The 15,096-nt window shown below is 45.0% G+C and overlaps 1 protein-coding gene across 7 annotated transcripts in view; it reads right to left on the reverse strand.

Annotated features, from left to right (window-relative positions):
* CADPS2 (calcium dependent secretion activator 2) overlaps nt 1-15,096 on the reverse strand; it is an 854,105-nt gene that overhangs the window by 62,148 nt on the left and 776,861 nt on the right. The window lies entirely within an intron of this gene.

Genomic DNA, 15,096 nt, shown 5'->3' on the forward strand with positions numbered 1-15,096 from the left:
CCATTAGAGGTGCAGGCTTTGGAGTTATGCTCGGATAAGCTGGATGGTCTCTTTTCTCTTGAGTCTTCAGGAGGTGGTGTCAGAGGTTCTCATAAAAAAAATTGTCTTTTGATTTATCGGACCACAAAGCAGTTTTATAGTTAGCCCTAATCCATTTTAAATGAGCAGTGTGTCTGGATGGTGTTAATATATGGCCTCAGTTTTGCATGATATGTGGTTAATCTGCAGGTTAATAGCGTTACTAACCTGCCCAATGCTTGCACAAAGTCTAACGCTGCAGAGAAAAAATTAAATTTGTTCCCACTGGCAGCATTCGGTTTCAGTCACGGGGGCGGCGCCAGTTCAGTCACTGAATACACAGAGGCAGCTGAAGCCGTGACCCCGAGCCTGACTGACAGCCGGCCCCAATGCAGAGCCAGTGTCAGTCATGACTCGGGGTGTGGTTACAGCTGCCGCTCTGTATAGAGAGGTAAACAAGGAAGGGGAGAGGGCGCACTACCATATATGGGAGAAAAGGTACAAATATAATAATGGGGTGCAACACCTAGTATGGATAATAACCATGAAGTGGAGAGGAGAGGAGAAAGACCAACCATCCACATAATAAAGGCTAAAAATAGAAATCTTTATTAATATTTATACTCTAAATATTAATAAAGACTATAACACTAAACACTAAAACAACTTAAAAAACATGTTTAAGAACATGGCGAATAAACCACACCCCTAAAGATGGAATAGTGTGGGACATAATCAAGAATGAACCAAATTGGCCAAGCAATGAAAAGCACATATGCTATTTATTAGCCGCAAGATATCCACAGTATAAAATGCAAAGCAAAACAGGCACAATCACAAAATGGGGCATGATGAAAATTAGAAAACATGTATACAAAAAGTATAATGAATAAACTGAAACATCCTGCTCCCAATAGTATTAAACCCAAAAATAGCAGCACATGTTCTGGGCTTATGTAAGATGTAATGTGAACAGTGGATTTAGATCCAGACCACAAAGAGTGTGTTTATCTCCAGGGCTGGAAAGCCTGGTTAGATGTAGATGGTAAAAAAAATCCCAAAACTATACGATGTATACAACCTGTGGTGTATAATCTGAAGGTGCAGCAGAACGCAAAAGGGAAAGGTAGCTGGCTGTCTGATGATGTAGCTGTCTGTCTGATGATGTAGCTGTCTGTCTGATGATGTAGCTGTCTGTCTGATGAATGTAGCTGGCTGTCTGATGAATGTAGCTGGCTGTCTGATGATGTAGCTGTCTGTCTGATGATGTAGCTGTCTGTCTGATGATGTAGCTGGCTGTCTGATGATGTAGCTGTCTGTCTGATGATGTAGCTGGCTGTTTGATGATGTAACTGGATGTCTGATGAATGTAGCTGGCTGGCTGATGATGTAACTGGCTGTCTGATGATGTAACTGGCTGTCTGATGATGTAGCTGTCTGTCTGATGATGTAGCTGTCTGTCTGATGATTTAGCTGGCTGTCTGATGATGTAACTGGCTGTCTGATGATGTAGCTGGCTGTCTGATGATGTAGCTGGCTGTCTGATGATGTAGCTGGCTGTCTGATGATGTAGCTGTCTGTCTGATGATGTAGCTGTCTGTCTGATGATTTAGCTGGCTGTCTGATGATGTAACTGGCTGTTTGATGATGTAGCTGGCTGTCTGATGATGTAGCTGTCTGTCTGATGATGTAGCTGTCTGTCTGATGATGTAGCTGGCTGTCTGATGATGTAGCTGTCTGTCTGATGATGTAGCTGGCTGTCTGATGATGTAACTGGATGTCTGATGAATGTAGCTGGCTGGCTGATGATGTAACTGGCTGTCTGATGATGTAACTGGCTGTCTGATGATGTAGCTGTCTGTCTGATGATGTAGCTGTCTGTCTGATGATGTAGCTGGCTGTCTGATGATGTAGTTGGCTGTCTGATGATGTAGCTGGCTGTCTGATGATGTAGCTGGCTGTCTGATGATGTAGCTGGCTGTCTGATGATGTAGCTGTCTGTCTGATGATGTAGCTGTCTGTCTGATGATTTAGCTGGCTGTCTGATGATGTAACTGGCTGTTTGATGATGTAGCTGGCTGTCTGATGATGTAGCTGGCTGTCTGATGATGTAGCTGGCTGTCTGATGATGTAGCTGGCTGTCTGATGATGTAGCTGGCTGTCTGATGATGTAGCTGGCTGTCTGATGATGTAGCTGGCTGTCTGATGATGTACCTGGCTGTCTGATGATGTACCTGGCTGTCTGATGATGTACCTGGCTGTCTGATGATGTAACTGGCTGTCTGATGATGTAGCTGGCTGTCTGATGATGTAGCTGTCTGTCTGATGATGTAGCTGTCTGTCTGATGATGTAGCTGTCTGTCTGATGATGTAGCTGTCTGTCTGATGATGTAGCTGGCTGTCTGATGATGCAGCTGTCTGTCTGATGATGTAGCTGTCTGTCTGATGAATGTAGCTGTCTGTCTGATGATGTACCTGGCTGTCTGATGATGTACCTGGCTGTCTGATGATGTACCTGGCTGTCTGATGATGTAACTGGCTGTCTGATTATGTAGCTGGCTGTCTGATGATGTAGCTGGCTGTCTGATGATGTAGCTGGCTGTCTGATGATGTAGCTGGCTGTCTGATGATGTACCTGGCTGTCTGATGATGTACCTGGCTGTCTGATGATGTACCTGGCTGTCTGATGATGTAACTGGCTGTCTGATGATGTAGCTGGCTGTCTGATGATGTAGCTGTCTGTCTGATGATGTAGCTGTCTGTCTGATGATGTAGCTGTCTGTCTGATGATGTAGCTGTCTGTCTGATGATGTAGCTGGCTGTCTGATGATGTAGCTGGCTGTCTGATGATGCAGCTGTCTGTCTGATGATGTAGCTGTCTGTCTGATGAATGTAGCTGTCTGTCTGATGATGTAGCTGGCTGTCTGATGATGTAACTGGCTGTCTGATGATGATGTTGCTGTCTGTCTGATGATGTTGCTTGCTGTTTAATCATGTCGCTGGCTGTCTGATGATGTAGCTGGCTTTCTGATGATGTAGCTGGCTGTCTGATGATGTAGCTGGCTGTCTGATGATGTAGCTGTCTGTCTGATGAATGTAGCTGTCTGTCTGATGATGTAGCTGTCTGTCTGATGATTTAACTGGCTGTCTGATAATGTAGCTGGCTGTCTGATGATGTAACTGGCTGTCTGATGATGATGTTGCTGTCTGTCTGATGATGTTGCTTGCTGTTTAATCATGTCGCTGGCTGTCTGATGATGTAGCTGGCTTTCTGATGATGTAGCTGGCTGTCTGATGATGTAGCTGTCTGTCTGATGATGTAGCTGTCTGTCTGATGAATGTAGCTGTCTGTCTGATGATGTAGCTGTCTGTCTGATGATTTAACTGGCTGTCTGATAATGTAGCTGGCTGTCTGATGATGTAACTGGCTGTCTGATGATGATGTTGCTGTCTGTCTGATGATGTTGCTTGCTGTTTAATCATGTCGCTGGCTGTCTGATGATGTCGCTGGCTTTCTGATGATGTAGCTGGCTTTCTGATGATGTAGCTGGCTGTCTGATGATGTAGCTGGCTGTCTGATGATGTAGCTGGCTGTCTGATGATGTAGCTGGCTGTCTGATGATGTAGCTGTCTGATTGATGATGTTGCTGGCTTTCTGATGATGTAGCTGGCTGTCTGATGATGTAGCTGGTTGTCTGATGATGTAGCTGGTTGTCTGATGATGTAGCTGGCTGTCTGATGATGTTGCTGGCTTTCTGATGATGTAGCTGGCTGTCTGATGATGTAGCTGGCTGTCTGATGATGTTGCTGGCTTTCTGATGGTGTAGCTGGCTGTCTGATGATGTAGCTGGCTGTCTGATGATGTAGCTGGCTGTCTGATGATGTAGCTGGCTGTCTGATGTAGCTGGCTGTCTGATGATGTAGCTGTCTGTCTGATGATGTTGCTGGCTTTCTGATGATGTAGCTGGCTGTCTGATGATGTAGCTGGTTGTCTGATGATGTAGCTGGCTGTCTGATGATGTTGTTGGCTTTCTGATGATGTTGCTGGCTTTCTGATGATGTTGCTGGCTGTCTGATTATGTTGCTGGCTTTCTGATGATGTAGCTGGCTGTCTGATGATGTCGGGGACGTCTGGTCGGTTCAAGAGAGGCTCATGTATAGAGCCGAAGTAAGCATAAAGTCCCAATAAGAAAGAGGTGTGGGGACAGCCTCACGCGTATCGCTGCTGCGAGCAGCTTCATCAGGATATTCTATATCCTTTAAGCAACATAACATAAGAGTCTTATGTCTTTTAGTCTTGCAGACGGCCACTGAATTTGTATCTTTATATTTAGCTTCGGCATGGGCACACTACACGAATGAGTTATACCCCTTTTGGAGGCATTGCGCTTTTTGTGTTTTTTTTTTATTTTTGCTTTTCCACTGCTGCCTTTTAACTTCATTTATGGCTGCTATGTGTCATCACATCTGTGTAGTCTCATTGTTATAATTGCTCCTCCAGCACGGCTGGCTACCTTCTTCTGTTCCATTGAACCAGTGGTTCACACCAGTAATATGTTTTTTCTGATTACTAGACCTATTTATTTTCTGACATTTGCACCTCTGACAACTTCCCCTGATGAAGCTGCTCGCAGCAGCGATACTTGTTGTTTACATTTTTTTCTAATTTTGATCATGCCACATTTGAATGTGTGTTTCGCTTTGGCTCATTTAAAGCATTTGTGCTTTTCATTGCTTACAATGCCCCACACTATTCCACCTTCAGGGGTGTGGTTAATTCACCATGTTCTTATACATGTTTTTAAGTGTTTTTTAACCCCTTAATGACCACCAATACGTCTTTTAACTGACCTGAGATATAAGAGAATAGCCTCCCCATACAGATGACAATCCAGCATCTGTTGGTTGTACACTATAGCTGACAACTTGCTGTATCAGCCACGATCAGTATTTGCACCGTCCAAATCTGTTTAACCCCTTAGATGCTGCTGTCAATAGTGACTACATCATTATAAATGGTCAACAGAGTGTGGGGGCTTCTTCTTTATCCCAATTGGTGCCCTTATATCATGATTTTGCGGTCCTGATGTTTGCCATGGCAATTCATGACCAAATAGCGGCCTTAGAGTCTGACGGCTATAGTAATCTGTTTAGAAGTTAGCAACATTTAGGTGGTAAAAATACACATTTTCATTTCTGTCATGCCACTTTGCATTAATTCCTGTAAAGCACCTGAAGGGTTAATAAACTACCTGACAGCAGTTTTCAATATGTTTAGGGGTGCGGTTTTTAAAATGGTATCACGTTTGGGGGTTTCCCAATATATGGGACCCCTAAAGTTACTTCAAACATGGATAAGTCACTAAAAAAATAAATGTGGTAAATTTCTTTGAAAAAATGAAAAATTGCTGCTACATTTTTAAACCTCCTACAATGCTAACAAAATAAAATAACATTTTACAAATGGTGCTGATGTAAAGCAGACATGTGGGAAATGTTATTTATTAATGGTTTGCTGTTGTATGATATCTGGATTAAAGGGATAATCATTCAAATTTAGAAAATTGCTAATTTTTTAACATTTTCCTCAAATTTTTTATATTTTTTATAAATAAACACAAAAAATGTTGAACTAAATTTACCATTATCATAAAGTATAATGTGTCACGAAAAAACAATCTCAAAATCACTGGGATTTGTTGAAGCGTTGCAGAGTTATTACCACATAAAGTGACACTGGTCAGATTTCAAAAATTTGGCTCGGTCACTAAGGGGTTAAATAATATAATAATCTTTATTTTTTTTATATGGCGCTAACATATTCCGCAGCGCTTTACAGATTGCACACAATATCATCGCTGGCCCCGATGGGGCTCACAATCTAAATTCCTTATCAGTATGTCTTTGGAGTGTGGGAGGAAACTGGAGAACCTGGAGGAAACCCACGCAAACACGGGGAGAACATACAAACTCCTTGCAGATGTTGTCCTTGGTGGGCCTTGAACCCAGGACTCCAGCACAGCAAGGCTGCAGTGCTAACCACTGAGCCACGTGCTGCCCAGTTTTAAAGTTTGCTGTTTCTCAGGAGCCTAAATAATAGATAGAGAGGTGACGAAACCCATGCAGGTGCCGACCCTGTGTGACTGAAACCGGAATGCTGCTGGGGGAAATAAAGTTAATTTTCTCCCCACAGCGTTTGGCTACGTGCAGGTGCGGGGCGGGATAGCAACGTTTCTAACCTGCAAATTAAACCCACATCTGCAATTTAAAGGAGTTGTCCGGTTTAAATTGATAGATGTGCAGGCACTCTGTGAGACTGCAGACTAATAAATCCCTCCCAGCATATGCACTGTGCGCTGTGAGGATTCACCGGTTGCGTACTCCTGGCTAGAGCCCGTATAGTGGGCTTGACCTTGCTCCATACACTTGTATTGAGCAAGGCTATTACAACTGGACGGCCGCATTACTAGACAAGTGTATGAAGGAAGCAGCGTCCACTGTATGGGCTCTGGCCTGCAGTATGTAAATCGCATGCATACAGTATCGTTGGTACTGACTGAGTGCGTGAGCTGGGGGGATTCATATGTCTGCAGCCACACAAAGTGACTGTAGACTTATCAATTTAGACCACACAATCCCATTAATAGTGTTTTTTTCTGGTGACAGGTTCCCTTTAACTTGCATTTGTGGATTGTATGGAGCGCTGTGTACATAAAGACATTACTGAGCTCATGCAGTGATTTGTATAACCAAGTGCATAGTGGATGCTTTCCTGAAACGGAAAGTACTTGCAAGCAGCATAATACAAAGAATAGCAGGTTTAAGTGGCTAGCATGTTTGTATAACCAAGTCATTCTTGTTTTTAGCACAGTGCTGCACAAGGGCCCATAGATCATGAGTATTAAATATTGAACTTTGGCCTTGTCCCAGAATCTCTGAATCTTTTAATATTATGTAATATAGATGGTGGGATATTCAAAGAATTTGGAATTTTAAATCAGAGAGTTATGTCACACAAAATAGTTAATAAGTAACATTTCCTATATGTCTACATCAGCACAATTTTTTAAACATTTTTTTTTGTTAGGAAGCTATAAGGGTTAAAAGTTTTACCAGCGATTTCTCATTTTTCCAACAAAATTTACAAAATCATTTTTTTTAGGGACCACATCAAATTTGAAGTGGCTGAGGGATCTATATGACAAAAAATACCCAAAAGTGAAACCAATCTAAAAATTGTACCCCTCAGAGTGTTTAAAACCACATTCAAAAAGTTTATTAACCCTTCGGGTGCTTCACAGGAATTTTTTCACAAAAACTTTACTTTAGACCCATATTTTTCTTATTCTCACAAAACTAATAGGAAACAATGGACCCCAAAATTTGTTATGCAATTTCTCCTGAGCATGTCGATACAGCATATGTGGGGGAAACTGTTTGGTGCACGTCAGAGCTCAGAAGCGAAGAGTCATTTGACTTTTTAAATGCAAAATTTGCTGGAACAATTAGCCGACACCATTTGTTGGAATCGTGGATGTGCCTTAGTAATGGAAACCCCCACAAGTTACCCGATTATGGAAAATAGACTCAAAGAATGTATTTAGATGTGTGGTGAGCAGTAGTGTTGAGCCACCTCCCTAGTGTTCGGGTTCGGTTTGGTTCGTCGAACAAGGACGTTTTCGATGAAATGTTCGTCGAATGTTCGACGAACACCGTCGAACCCCATTGAAACCAAAGGCAGGCAAACACAAACACATACAAACACATGGAAAACACATAGAAAACACCTTAAAAGGTGTCCAAAAGCTGACAAACTGCTCAGAAGACACAACAAAACCCATGGAAAAGTCACAATTACATATAGTCATGCGAAAAGAAAAGAGGTGGAGGAGTAAAAGGAGGGGGATGTAGGCATGTTATGCCCTTCTAAAATCAAGAAAGGCTGGAGTAAAAATGTAAACTCACTCTACCAACACCCAGACGTCTTGACAAAAAAAAGAAAAAAAGAAATATCTTTAGCTAGAATGGCGGCGGGTCCATTCAGAACACTTTCCTTAGAAGACGTAGTGGCACCCTCGTTGGGAGTTGTGCCAAAAAATGAACCCAATACATTCAGACTAATCCACCATTTGTCATATCCAAGGGGCAGGTCAGTAAACGACAACATCAACGCGAAACCAAGTACAGTACTATGTACTGTACCTCCTTTGACGAGGCAATCAGGCAGGTCAAGAAGTTGGTAAGGGGCACCCTAATGGCCAAAACAGACATTGAAGGGGCGTTCCGGTTACTACCTGTGCCTCCGAATAGTGTCCTCCCTTTGGGCTGCTTCTGTGAAGGAGCATACTACATAGATCGCTGTTTGCCCATGGGGTGCTCCATATCCTGCTCACTATGAGGCGTTTAGTTGCTTCGTCGAATGTGTCGTCATGGATGTTTGTAAGGCGGCACATATTATCCATTACCTTGACGACTTCTTATGCCTGGGCCCAAAAGATTCGCCAGTGTGTGAAAACACGCGGTAGTCCACCTGTGAGAAGGAGAGAGCTGGAGGGAAAGTGGACACCCCAGAGCCGAGGGGTTAGATTGAGAAAGTAAGAAGGCGGTGTAGCTTGCTTCATGGGTGGGGTACTCTGCTGCGTAGCACAAAATGCTATTAGGTACAAAATGATTTCCTGGGCTAGATGCAGTTAAAAATTATTAATTAGATCAACAGGCGGTGTAGCTTGCTTCATGGGTGAAATACGCTGCTGAGTAGCACCAAATTCTACTAGGCCCAAAAGGATTTCAGGGGCTAGATGCCGTTACAAAATAGTAGTTAGGTAAACAGGTGGTGTAGCTTGCTTCATAGGTGGGGTACGCTGCTGAGTAGCACCAAATTCTACTAGGCCCAAAAGGATTTCCTGATTTCCTTTCCAGATGCCTTTAAAAATAGCACTTAGGTAAACAGGCGGTGGGTGGCTGGGCTACTCTGCTGACTAGCAGACACTGAAGCTTTGGAGCAGACCTCTGAGTCCCAGGCCATAGTATGAGGAAACAACTCTGCAGACGACCCCACCCAGCTGGAATTGACGATGGCAACGTCATGTAAAACTCAGCAAGGGGACTAAATAAGAGAGTCTCCATTTTTTCCAAAAATTTGGCCACAGACACCACTTAAGTGGCATCAATTTCGCCAGATTTTTTTTAAAATGGTTGGTGAGGTGATTTTCAAAAATCATCAAGCTTTTAGTCTCCCCAAGATGACACAGGGGTAGAAAAGTCCTTGCGGATCCAGGATTTGTTCATCTTGATGAAAGTTAGTCTGTCTACATTGTCACTGGACAGCCGCGTGCGCTTATCTGTCAGCACACCACCAGCAGCACTGAACACACGTTCAGAGAGAACGCTGGCTGCAGGGCATGACAAGATCTCAAAGGCGTGAATGGCGAGCTCAGGCCGTTTTTCAAGATTGGAAGCCCAAAATGAGCAAAGGTCCAGTTCCACAGTCATGGCATCGATGTTATCTTGGAGATACTCTTGTACCATCCTTTCTAGGCGTTGGCTGTGCGTCAGACTTCTTGTCTCCTGTGGCCTTGCAAAAGATGGCCTAAAAAAATCTTGAAACGATTGGAAAAAATTGCTGTTACCACCAGATACGATGTTACTGTTACGGTTTGAGTGATGACTCGATAGTCCCACGGTTGGCAAGTTAGAACTCAGAGATTCACTACGTGCACCACTGGTGTTTTGTGGAAAAGCAGATGTTAGATTCTGTAACAGTCTCTGCTGATACTCCTGCATGCATGAATCCCTTTCTATGGCAGGAATTATTTTGCCAAATTTGCTTTAGTACCGGGGATCTAAGAGTGTGGCAACCCAGTAGTCGGCATTACTTCGGATTCTGACTATCCGAGGGTCATGTTGCAGGTAGTGCAGCAAGAAGGCACTCATGTGTCTTGCGCATCCAGAAAGACCAAGTCCTTGTTGTCTTGGTGGTGGCGAGGTGAGAATCATGCTTCTTTCATCAGCCCTCTCCCCCCAAGCTCGCACAACAGAAATTTGATCAAGGTCTCCTTCATCTGATGAGTCTTCCATGCCCAGCACCAATTCGTCCTCCACTTTTTCCTCGCCTCCTGCACCTTCCTCAACAGTTTGGCTGCTACCATGCGCCATCGGCAATCCCTCTCCCCCAGCCTCCAATGCCAGCCGCCTTGGTGCTGCCAACCTTTTTGACCTTGGAGATATGATCCCTTCCGCATACGACTCCTCCTGTTCCTCCTCCTCCTTCTCCTCCTCTTGTTCCACCACCTGACTCCGAACACTGTGTAAGGTGTGCTCCAGCATGTAAATCACCGGAATGGTCATGCTGATAATGGCATCATCAGCACTAAACATCTTCGTCGCTATTTCAAAACTGTGCAGAAGGGTGCATAGGTCCCTGATCTGAGACCAATCCTGCAGCGTGATTTGCTCCACCTCTTGATCTCATTGGCCCAGGCTATACGTCATACCGTATTGCACCAGGGCTCGTCGGTGCTGCCACAGTCGCTACAACATGTGCAGAGTTGAATTTCACCGTGTGGGCACATCGCATTTCAGCCGGTGAACTGGCAGGCCCAACGACTTCTGTAGAGATGCAAGTCGTCGAGCTGCGGGATGCGAATGGCGGAAGTGAGCACACAGCGACCGTGCCCTCTGCAGAAGCCCATCTAGTCCGGGATAGTGGGATAAAAATTGCTGGACAACCAGGTTCAAAACGTCAGCCATACAAGGTACGTGTGTGACATTGCCCCGGCGAAGGGCCGCACCCAGGTTTGCAGCATTGTCGCACACAGCCTTCCCTGGCTGCAGGTTGAGTGGAGACAGCCATTGATGGAACTTGGACTCCAGAGCTGACCACAACTCTTCAGCTGTGTGACTCACATTTCCCAGACATTTCAATGTAATCACTGCCTGATGCCGTTGAGCCCTGGTGACAGCATAGTGAGGAGGTGTGCAGGATTCCTTTTGCGCAGTTACAACGCGGGTGGCATTGCCAGACAGGCTTTGGGTGCAGGTGGAGGACCGAGAGGTGGTTGAGGAGGCAGAAGCAGTGGAGGAACTTCTAGATACAGAGGATCGACGAGCAACTCGTGGCGATGGCAAGACTTGGACAGCAGCCCCTTCTCCTAATGTCGCCGTAGTTACCCAGTGCCCAGTCACCGACATGTAACGCCCCTGTCCATGCCTACTCGTCCAAGTGTCTGTGGTGAAATGCACCGTCACACACAGAGTTTCTCAAGGAAGCGGTGATGTTGTGTGCCACATGCTGGTGTAGTGCAGGCACAGCTTTCTTTGAGAAGTAGTGGCGACTGGGCATCTGGTACTGGGGCACTGCGACAGACATAAGGTCTCGAAAATCCTCTGTGTCCACCAGGCAGAAAGGCAGCATTTCTGTAGCCAACAGTTTGCAGATGTAGTAATTCAACCTCTTAACTTTGTCATGGCTAGGAGAAAATGGTCTTTTACTTGTCCACATCTGAGGGACTGAGGGCTGGCTGCCGTGCTTAGACGGAGTTGAGTAGGGTGTCCCCGGCAAACTGCTGGTCTGTGAGGAAGGTGCAGGCGGAGATGTTATGTTGCCTTGATCAAAATGTGGTGTTGATGTCGGAGAGCGCTCAACACCATCATGTGTTTCCACTTGCAAATGTCCCGACGACCTGCCAATCACACTGGCTGTTACGGGTAAAGAGGTGGAAGGTCTGCATCCAAAACCATGTGCGACTGCTGTCCCCACAGTCACAGAGGATGAAGAGAATGCAGATGCACTTGATGGGGCAGATGGTGGTTGACCCGGCCCACTAGGCCGCATTATAGCAGTGAGCTTCCCACTGCAACTTATGCCTCATATCCATGTGACGGTTCATGCATGAAGTACTCAAGCTAGTGATTTTTTTGGCCTCTACTGAGATTTTGTTGACAAATCTTACAGACAACATGAGTTGGGTCATCCTTTGCAATGTCAAAAAATGCCCAGGCTATGCAAGGCTTAGAACCCGTGCGACCTGAAGAGCCACCACGACTTCTGATCTGAGGCAGAGTTGGGGTTGAGGATGCAGTTGTTGACGTGCTTCCAGTACTCAGTTTCTGTCCAAGAAGGTGCACCGTTACCTTGTCATCAGACTTGTCTCTAGTATCCTCCTCCACCTCCTCTGCTGACCTCATGGACTGGTGGACTGGAGTTTGACAGTAAGTGGGGTCTACAACCTCGTCATCATCATCCTGTGTGTTCTCACACCCGTCGTCCTCAGAGCCAACCTCTTCCTGCCCCGACCGAAAAGTCAAGGTTTCGTTCCAATCAGGTATCTCAGTCTCATCATCATCTTCCTCATTGTCTCCTCTAACAGGAGTTACAGTTTGGGAACGAGGGTCTACATTATGCTCAGAACCTTCTTCATCTGGGCCTGGATCCGACTCACAAAGATTCTGGGCATCAGTGCAGATCATTTTCTCGTCTGGATTCACAGAAGCTCTGGAGCAGACCTCTGATTCCCAGGCTATAGTATGCATAAACCGCTCTCCAGACTAAACAATGTGTGTTACCCCCATGCTCAGACGGGCAGCTGGAGACTTGGGAGCTGTGAGGAAGCAAGTGCGATTGGGGTGTCAACTCTGAGGACTGGAGTAGTTGTGATGTTGAAGTTGACATGGAGGAGAGCCCACTTGAACGAGCACTTGATATCCGGTCAAGCACCTGCTGTTTTTGTGCCTCATCTGGAATTTTTGGCGATGCTTGTAGCGATGGTCGTAAGAAAGGGATCATATCAGATTGTACACGAAAAGAAGTAGACATTTTACTTTGGCTGGAAGATGGTCTTTCTTCTGCAGATGTTACTGTTGCTTTACCACCTACACAACCATTTTTCCCTTTCCAACATGCCTATTCCCCTTTCCACCACCTGCAGGCCTAGGCAGGTAAGAACCTCTGCCGTGTTTTGCTGCTGTTTTTTCTAATTTTTGGAGGATCTCTGAATCCTCTTTTTGTGCTTTTGCTGTTTAGAGATAGGACTCATAAGCGTGAGGACCCTTGACGTGGGTTATGAGCTTGCGTATTTTGGCCAGAATATAAACCAATACCTCACATAATATTTTTTTTTTATGTGTTTTTTGCACTTTTTTTCGGGGTGCAGTTGGGCCCATTTTCTGCTTGTAAACTGTGGTGTCTGTGCACATGGGGTGCATTTGGATAGGGCTGGGCAGGCCCACCTGATCTAATAGAAGGGTGTCACTACTAGGCATGCCTGGATGCTGTGCATCTCCATTGTGTGAACAGCGCCACATACAAGTTTTTATGTGCAGCTATGTGCCCAGCAGCCACCCCCTCCATTAGTTTGGTAGCTGGTGAGTGGCTGCGTCATCGGTTATGCTGCACCTGTGTTTCTATTTTACCACATGGGTCCACTGCATCCTGTTAGTGCATTTGTTTGGAGGCCTAGGCAGGTAAGAACCTCTGCCGTGTTTTGCTGCTGTTTTTGCTTAACTAATTGGCAACTCTGTGTCTGTAGTTGTTGGCACAACAACCGATGGATGAAAACCGAGCAGAACTGAGTGGCCAAACTAGGCTCAAAACTAATAACTGGATTAGATGCAGTGAAAATTGAGATACACAGGTGGCATAGTTTGTTTCACAGGCAGGCTACTCTGCTGACGTGCAGACACTGCTCCTAGGCCCTAAACTATTAACTGGATTAGATGCAGTGAAAATTGAGATACACAGGCGGTATAGTTTGTTTCACAGGCGGGCTACTCTGCTGACGTGCAGACACTGCTCCTAGGCCCTAAACTATTAACTGGATTAGATGCAGTGAAAATTGAGATACACAGGTGGTATAGCTTGTTTCACAGGCGGGCTACTCTGCTGACAGGCAGACACTGCTCCTAGGCCCTAAACTATTAACTGGATTAGATGCAGTGAAAATAGAGATACACAGGTGGTTTAGTTTCACAGGTGGGCTACTCTGCTGACATGCAGACACTGCTCCTAGGCCCAAAACTATTAACTGGGTTAGATGCAGCAAAAATTAAGATACACAGGCGGTGTAGCTAGCTTCACTCAGATGACTATCAGACAATGCTACTAGCCCAAAAGGATTGGCTGAGCTAGATTACACCAAATGCTGTGACAAACACTTGCACAGACCTGCCTGGCAAAAAGTGCTATGAACTGCTGTAACCTACCCTGAAAAGGGCTGATATTACAACTAGTCCCGACTCCTCCCGACTCCCTAAACCTATCTCTGTGACAATTCGCTCCAAAAAAACACTCAGTCTGTTTAGCGCCCACAGCAGCAGCGGTTCTGTCTAACACTAAGCTGCAGCAGTGAGGAAATGGTGGCAACGGGGCAAATGGCTGGCTCTTATAGGGCAAGGAGGACATGTGGCATACACAGCCAATGACACATGCCCTTGCTTGTGTGCATCACATACACATTGCTGTGTGTGTGCACACTGCTGATAGGCTGAGAGACTGCAAAAAATGGAGATCGGCATTATTTCAGCACAGATCTATCCCCCGCCTTCCCCCCCGCCCACTATACACTAAAACAGTCTATTAACAATGATAAACAGTTTTAATGTGCAAATTAAGCTAGGCTTTTGGTGAACGAACAGTTATCGAACAGAAACTTGAACAGCCGAATTTTAAGCAAATTGTTCGGGTTCATCGAACGACTCAAACACCGCCCAAAACAGCTCGAATTTGAAATTGGCGAACAGTTCGACTCGAACACCGCTCATCTCAAGTGAGCACCTTGAAACCCCAGGTACTTCACAGAAGTCTATAATGTTGAGTCGTGAAAATAAAATTTTTTTTTTATTTTAGCCCCATTTTTTTGTTTTCACAAGAGTAACAGGAGATATTATACCATGCAATTTATTGTGCAATTTCTCCTGAGTATGCCGATACCCCATATGTGGGGCAATACTACTTTTGAGGCACAGTGAAAAGCTCAGAAGGGAAGAAGCGCCATATTGAAGTTCAGTTTTTATCTTTCTAAGGGCAAGTAGGAAAATTATTTATAACAAACTGAAGTCCATTTTTTCCTGAGTGCACCAATA

The sequence above is a fragment of the Ranitomeya imitator genome, chromosome 4, assembly GCF_032444005.1.
Source record: "Ranitomeya imitator isolate aRanImi1 chromosome 4, aRanImi1.pri, whole genome shotgun sequence".
In the NCBI taxonomy this organism is placed as follows: Eukaryota; Metazoa; Chordata; class Amphibia; order Anura; family Dendrobatidae; genus Ranitomeya; species Ranitomeya imitator.